At 45.2% G+C, this 7,869-nt stretch overlaps 1 pseudogene; it reads right to left on the bottom strand.

The window, feature by feature from the left end:
- Positions 1 to 1,473: 1,473 nt before the first annotated feature.
- LOC110566331 (cytochrome P450 3A1-like) overlaps positions 1,474 to 7,869 on the bottom strand; it is a 28,255-nt pseudogene continuing 21,859 nt past the window's right edge.

Raw genomic sequence — 7,869 nt, 5'->3', positions numbered from 1 at the left:
CAGCCGGCATAAAAACCTCCAGGTCAGATTCCTAGAGTCTTGGGGTCCCGGGACTAGCCCCCAAAATGTTCTGCCCAGTTTATGAACCCAGAAGACCAGGAATAACTAGACTCCGCTGTAAATACATGAGGTTCTTTTTATTGTAAATTACAAGCTGCAGCTTGTGCCCACACAACCCCACTGCCCAAGCAGTGGGAGCCGAGCAGGCATTCTGGTCCATCCCAGCATGCCCAAGGCAGGGATAATTCCTGCCTGACAAGCATGTATTGGTTAAAATGCTACATTTTGAATTGATTGGCTATAGGAAGGTCCCCAGACCATAATGACCTGGTGTCCCTCCCTAGGGGGATGGGCCAGTTTCCTAGCAACTGTTATCTCTGGTGGGTGGGGAAAGAATGCAGTAATGCGGTCCTTCCCCTCAAGGCATTACTGGACTTCTCCACCCACCTAGTTCAGGCTTTAATTAATAATAGCTGCTAATTTTTAATCTTTTTGGTCTCTGAGTAGCTAAAATTCCTTGCAAATGTAAAACTGGAACTACCCTGAAATAAGAGCTTTCCCAGCTCTACAGTAACCTTGTTATTACATCCCGCTTATATATACATAGCAACCCAAAGAGATACAAATAGGAAAATAAGTCTGTGTGAAGCCTGTATACTCCTGGTTGTGCGAGTCCATCAAAGTATAAACAGCAGTATATGCGCCAAACTGTTCCTTATGAAGAATTCACTGACAAATAATGAAAACAATCAAATCACGTGAAAGCTAAATGAAAGAGAGCACTTGTAGTGGTTGGCTGGCTGTCTTTACTTAAGAGTCATTTCATTCTGGAATGCCGGCACATATGTCCTGAAACAATGTTCCTAGAAATGTGCACGGATCCTGTGGTCTTTCCAAATACCTGGCGTTCATTCCACCCGGACATCCAAGCTCCCCGACCCCATCCGCCCGAGGGCAGGCAGGAGGCAGCACCGGACTCTCTGCACTTCCTTTCCGGGAGGACTGCCTCCAGTGTCACTCTTATTCAGGACGCAGGGCACAAGTGTATCCCTAGGAACTCCACAAAGTGTGCTCCGGCCCTCCCAACCCCAGCGACACGAGGGCACGGTCCCCAGTACCAGCAGCCTCCACAGAAGCGCACGGGGAGGCTCTCCCGACCTGTCCAGTCTGCCAGCCCCTGGCTGCAATGCCGCGGCCTCACCCCGCGACTGCTGTCCTGACACACGCTCACAGCCAGCCAGGATCGGCCGGGCTGCGATGGTCGACACCCTTGGACCCGCCGCTCCAGCACTGCGGGGGCCCAACCCTCCAGCTTCCCACCGCCCAGCCGCGACGCCCCGCCCCACAGAGCCCATTGGATGGCTGCAGGGGCGGAGGCGGAGCCCGAGGGCGGAGGCGGAGCCCTGGACGGTGCCTGCCCCACACCCTTACCTGGCTTCTTCTGGTCCTAGCCTACCACGATGAAGTAGTTGGCTAGCCAAACTTGACCACCACCACAGCGCCCGGGAAGCGCGTTCCTGACACTGCCCTCGCCACTGTCGCCCACCCGGCCCCTGAGAGCTCAGCGTTTTCCCTTTGGCGGCTGTAGCCATAGCGTAGCTTCAGCCACCTTTGGCAACCGAGACGCGCACTGCGCCTGCGCGATGCCTCTAGTCCACCCCTCCCCCGACCCACCTGAGAGGGCTTGGCCTTCGGTTCCCGGGTTCGGGAGCCCACGCAGCACTCTGTGGCAGGTCTGACACGGGGCTCAGAAAGTCTGCGGCCGAGCGCAGGTGGCGAGGCTGTGCTCTTAGAGGCCAGGCCTCTGTTTCAACGTCTCCCTCCCCTACTCTTTATTTTCCTGGATTGAGGGTCTTTTCTTCCGCCTTCTCCCTCTCTCCTTTTTGCAGTGGAGAGAGAAGGGCATGGAGGGGCGCGGGATCACTTGGAAAGTTTGCTCTTTGCTGCTGCCTGCTTGCCACTGGCAGCAAGGATGAGTTCTCCTGCCCTTGGCTGGAAGCTTGGAGTTTGCATCACCGAGGCTGTTTGCTGCACGTTTCCTGTTTATGTTGTGCAGATGGGAATTTTAGAAACATGCCATCGAGCTGGCTGGGAAGGACAAGACTTTCACAATCTCCTGTGTAGCCCTGGCTGTCCTGGAACTCACTCTGTAGACCAGGCTGGCCTCAAACTCAGAAATCTATCTGCCTCGTACTCCTGAGTGAGTCCTGGGATTAACGGAGTGCCCCACCACTGCCTGGACCAATAAGTATGAATTATTAACCTTTGCTGTTGCTCTTAAGACAGGGTCTCACTAGAAACCTAACTTCAACCTAGTTTACTCCTGAACTCTGGATCCTCCTGCTTAATTTTCACCCCCAATACTGAGGTTAACAGCATGGAAGTAACCACCAGGCCTAGCTAGCTGAGAAGATGTCTTACTGTCCTCCTGATTTATATTTCTTTAATGACTCATGGTGTTCAGCATTTTTACCTGGGTATGTCTGCCATTTCTAAATCTTCCTTGGAGAAATGTCTATTCAAGTCCTTTGCCTAATCACACCCTTACCACACCCTGCTGAGGGTATAACCCTTGTCTTCCGCCATGTTAAGAAAGCTCTCTTGTATTGAGCCATAATCCTAGCCCAGCCCTGTTTGCTTTTGTTGTATTTGAACTCTAAAGACTAGCTATCTATCAAATATAAACTCTGCAGATGTTCTTTCTGTAGACTGTCATGTTATCTTCTTGATATTGCCCTTTGGTTCACAAAAGTATTTTACTTTTATGAAGTCCAAACTTTTATTGGTTTTCTATGATTTTTGTGTCATATCTAAGAATTGATTGTTGAATTTATCATCATGAATATCCACTTCTTTGTAAGCTACACATAATTATAGCCTTATATTTGGGCCTTTGATCCATTTTGGGTTGACTTTGTAATGGTAGTGTTCTCATTTTACCTTTTTTTTAAAGATCTACGTTTATTTTCTATGTGTTTGTAATTGTGTGTGTACATATGTATGTGTGTGCCTGTGATGACCAAAAGAAGGTGTCAGAGCCCCCAGAGCTTGAGTTACAGGCAATTAAGAGCTACCCAGTATGGATGCTAGGAACTGAACTTAGTTCTTTGGATGAGAATCAAGTTCTCTTAACCACTGAGCTGTCTCCCCAGCCCCCATTTACTCTTTAAATGCATATTGTTTAAATTCTACTTGCAAATATTGACACTAACCCAAAGTAATCATTATTTCTCCTACTAATACGAAGCTACATTCTTACCCTGCAAGTTTATTTTAATTTCTTTCTTTTACTTTATCAAAATTGTTTTTGAACCTAGAATTGAGCACTACCTTCCTGAGTATATGTATTCTGTTAAGGTGTTAGATAGACTAGTGGACATTTAAATGCCTGTTTTGTAAATGAAGTTCTCCCATGACATAAGGTAAAGGCCTCTTTAGGCCTTTATACTGTGTGTTCCTAAAGACAAAAAGCAGGCTATTGACCCTGTCTTAAAATTAAGTCTGTAAGCCAGGCACAGTGGTGCATACCTGTGAGCCCAGCACTCAGAGAGGCAGAGGTAGGTGGGTTGCTCTGAGTTCAGTGCCAGCCTGGTCTACAAAGCCAAGACAGCCAAGGCTACACAGAAAAGTCCTGTCTTGAGAAAAAAAAAAAGTTTGTGTACCAAGCACACCATTTTCAGTTTGAACCGTTTGGGATGCAGGAAAGAGAAATTCAGAGATGGCTGATGGACTGTGTCCTAGGCAATTGAGACTTGATTTTTTAAGTACCCGTGACTGTAGTGGCTCTAGTATAAATAGGTACTGTGAGGCTTTGGAGGCAGCTCTTACTTAGATTGCATGTTTGGTAAACAGGCCTTGTGTACATAATGTGCAGAGTCCAGTACAAAAAGTAAGTGAAGGACCCCTTGTTCAAAATGTAAGGATTTCAAGAGCTTTATCAAAGCATTAGAACAAAGGCTGGCTCCTCTGAGAGCAGATCCAGATCACCTGAACAGGGTGCATTTCCACAAAGCTGGCTGTGTTGGTGCAGTGTGTGTGCACACTGGAGTGGGGAGGGTGGTGCAGATGGCAAGAAAATCTGGTGGAAGTTCTACCCTGGGTGCTACCACCATTCTTCCCTTTCTGCTCTTCTAGCCCATCCACCACATTCATTAATTGAGATGATACTCTACTTTTGCTTTTTTTTTTAAAGATTTATTTGTTTATTTTGTGTACAATGCCAAAAGAGAGCATCTCATTATAGATGGTTGGGAGCCATCATGTGCTTGCAGTGAATTGAACTCAGGACCTTTAGAAGAGTGGCTAGTGCTCTTAACCTCTGAGCCATCTCTCTAGCCTGGGTTTTGGGTTTTTTCTGTTTGTTTTTTGTTTTGTTTTGTTTTGTTTTTATGTATATGAGTTCTCTACCTGCATAGACACCTGCAGGCCAGAAGAGGGCAACAGATCCCAGTATAAGTGGTTGTGAACCACCATGTAGTTGCCAGGAATTGACCTCTGGACCACTGGAAGGATAGCCAGTCCTTATAATCTGAGCCATCTCTCCAGCCTGGATATTCTGCTTTTGTTGTTGGTATTTTGGATCTGACAATGGGACCTAGAGCTGTCTTGTGCATGCTTAGCACACGATTTACCACTGAGCTACAAGCCCCAGCCTCAAAACAATCTCTGGTTGCTGTTGTCTTGTCTTTATTGTTGAGATGATCTCACTACATAGTCCAAGTGCACAATTCTTCTGCCCCAACCTCCTGAAATCCAGGATTACAGAAGTGTAGCATTACACCCAAGAATCAAAAATATTGTTTGTAAAGTGCATGTGTGTGTGCATATTTTCAGCTTTTAGGAACTTTATTTTTCTTCCATCTTTTTTCCCTTTGATCAGGTGTCTGCAGAAGACCTAAGGACCACTCAGTGGTGGCTCCAACCCACTCAGTATCCTGTGCTGTGGGAGCTGCTGACTAGTCCTCAGCGGATGACTGGCCACTGCAGTCTTCAGTAGGGCACTGCTGGATAGGTACAGAGGGCACCTGCATACCCTCAGACCAGTCTGCCACCTCAGGTTGAGTGGCAGTGAACTCAGGAGCTGACACAGTCCATTCACCCTGGAATTCCTCCTTGGTGACAGCTTTCTCAGCAGCAGCCTGCCCCTCTTTCTCAGTCACAGTATCATAGCTGGGAGGTACCTGTGAAGAAAGAAAGATTTGTGCTGAAATTTTAGATTAACTTTCAACTCAGTCTACATTGAACCGGTGAGTTCTCTGTAGCTCCAGAGCGAAGCCCAACATCTCAGAAATACCTTTTACAACACATTTTAAATGGTTTTAAAAGTTATTTTATTGTGTGTGGGTGGGTGTTTTGCCTACATATGTGTATGCGCCCCACATGGGTTCGGTGCCCACAGAAGCAAAACAGGGCATCAGATGTTCCCTGACTAGGGTTTGACAGAGTTGACAGCTGCCATTTGGATGCTGAAACTCAAATATGGTTGGAACATCTGGAAGAGGAGCCAGTGCTCTTAACCATTGTGCCATCATCCCATCCCCTTACACAGTGGTTTGTATAACTATCACATAAGACTGGAAGGGTGTCTCAAGTACCTGTTACACAAGCCTGGGGACCTGAGTTCAGACACAGTGGAACACACCTATAATCCAAGCAGTTGGGGAACAGAGACAGTGCTTAGTGCTCATTGGCCAAATTGATAAGCTGCAGATTTAGTGAGAGAGCTTGTCTCAAAAAACATGTTGGAGAATAGTTTAGAAAAATATCCCCTTTAGGTCTGTAACCTACACACACACACACACACACCACTGCATGTGACAGAAGCTGTTTTTGTTGAGCCTTACCCTTTCCCCTCCTACTTCAAGCACCAACCAGTCACCTTATTGGACAGAGTTGCATCGATCTCTTCCTGCAGTTTCCTCTGGATATCAGGGTGAGTGGACAGTGAATTTAAGATAAAGGAAAGTGTGGGGCTGGTGGTGTCACAGCCACCAAAAATAAAGATAATTGACTGAGCTATGATGTACATGTCAGATAGGGCTGGAAGTAAAAACAATATTTCAGATAAGTCAGGTCAGGATTTACAATCACAGATGGGATGAGGGGAAACCAAATGAGGCTCCTGTTTTCCTAAAGAGAAACACAGAGAAGCCATTTGGTCACCCTGAGCCTGTTATCACAATGACATACGTGTGACACATGCAGAGATGTGGGAGATTAGTTCAGCCAGGTTGTCTCAACGAGTGTGCTATTTTCCTCATCATCACCAGTGGTCAACTTGAAGACATGGGATTTCTTTTTTTTTAAGATTTACTTTTACTTCATTTATGTGTATTTGTGTGTGTGTGTATGTAGAGGGCTGCCACATGTGTCTGGAGGTTGTGCCCATGGAATCCAGAAAAGGATATTTGAAACCCTAGAGAAGGAGTTATAGAAGGTTGTGAGCAGTGAAAGGTAGGTACAAGAAACAGAACTTCAGTCCTCTGCTTGAGCTTCAGAATTTTTTTTATTTTTATTTATGTGTGTACACACACGTGTACAAGTGCCCATGAAGGCCAGAAGATGGCATTGGAGACCATAGAGCTAGATTTACAGGCATTTGTAAACCTTCTGCCATGAGTTCTCTGATTCTGTTGTTGGTAAATTCTTTCTCCTAAATAGTCCTTGCTTCTATGCTGAAACAGGAGTATAAGCCCACAACCAGTCACCATTTTCAAAATTAATATCCATTTTAGCAATCAAAAATGAACCAGAAGGGCTGAGGATATGTAGCTCAGTAGATGGAGTGCCCTGGATTTAATTCCCAGAACAGACCTTCAATCTCAGAAGTTAAAGGTCATGCATTCTCAGGCACATCCTGAATGTGAGGTCAACCTCACCTTTAAACAGGACCACAGAAAACTCTGTTTCTGAAGGGAAAGGAGGTACCAATGAAGTTAAAGTCAGCTGTTCACATGAAAGGCTTTCAAGTGGACAAACTGTAAGAAATTATATATAAAAGAATCAGTGACTTTGAAAAGTAAAAAATCATGCTGTTATATATGCAAGCAAGTGTTCACACTAAAAATAAACAAAGAGGTAACAATTCAAGGCACATGGAGAAAAAAGTCTGGAATTGGAATGACGTCATTTTGCAACCATGATATTAATGATGGATAAGAACACTTGTTGCAGCACAGGCTCTAAGAGCAACAATCAATAAATGGGACCTCATGAAACTGAAAAGCTTCTGTAAAGCAAAAGACACTGTCATCAAAACAAAACAACAGCCTACAGATTGGGAAAGAATCTTCACCAACCTTTTACCTGACAGAGGGCTAATATTCAGTATATATAAAGAACTAAAGAAGCAGAAACGCAAGAAACCAAGTAATCCCATTAAAAAATGGGGAACGAAGCTAAACAGAGAATTCTCGAAAGAGGAACATCGAATGGCAAAGAAACACTTAAAGAAATGCTCATCCTCATTAGCCATTAGGGAAATGCAAATCAAAACAACCCTGAGATTTCACCTTACACCCATCAGAATGGCCAAGATGAAAAACTCAAGTGATAACACATGCTGGAGAGGTTGTGGAGAAAGGGGAACCCTCCTCCATTGCTGGTGGGAATGTCAACTGGTGCAACCACTTTGGAAGTCAATCTGGTGCTTTCTCAGACAACTAGGAATAGTGCTACCTCAAGACCCAGCTATACCACTCCTAGGTATATACTCAAAATTTGCTCAAGTACACAACAAGGACATTTGTTCAACCATGTTTGTAGCAGCTTTATTTGTAATAGCCAGAACCTGGAAACAACCCAGATGTGCATCAACGGAGGAATGGATACAGAAATTGTGGTATTTTTACACAATGGAATACTACTCAG

Source organism: Meriones unguiculatus, chromosome 6, assembly GCF_030254825.1.
Source record: "Meriones unguiculatus strain TT.TT164.6M chromosome 6, Bangor_MerUng_6.1, whole genome shotgun sequence".
Classification (NCBI taxonomy): Eukaryota; Metazoa; Chordata; class Mammalia; order Rodentia; family Muridae; genus Meriones; species Meriones unguiculatus.
The sequence above is the reverse complement of the archived record's forward strand: the minus strand, read 5'-3'. Positions and strand labels throughout refer to the sequence as shown.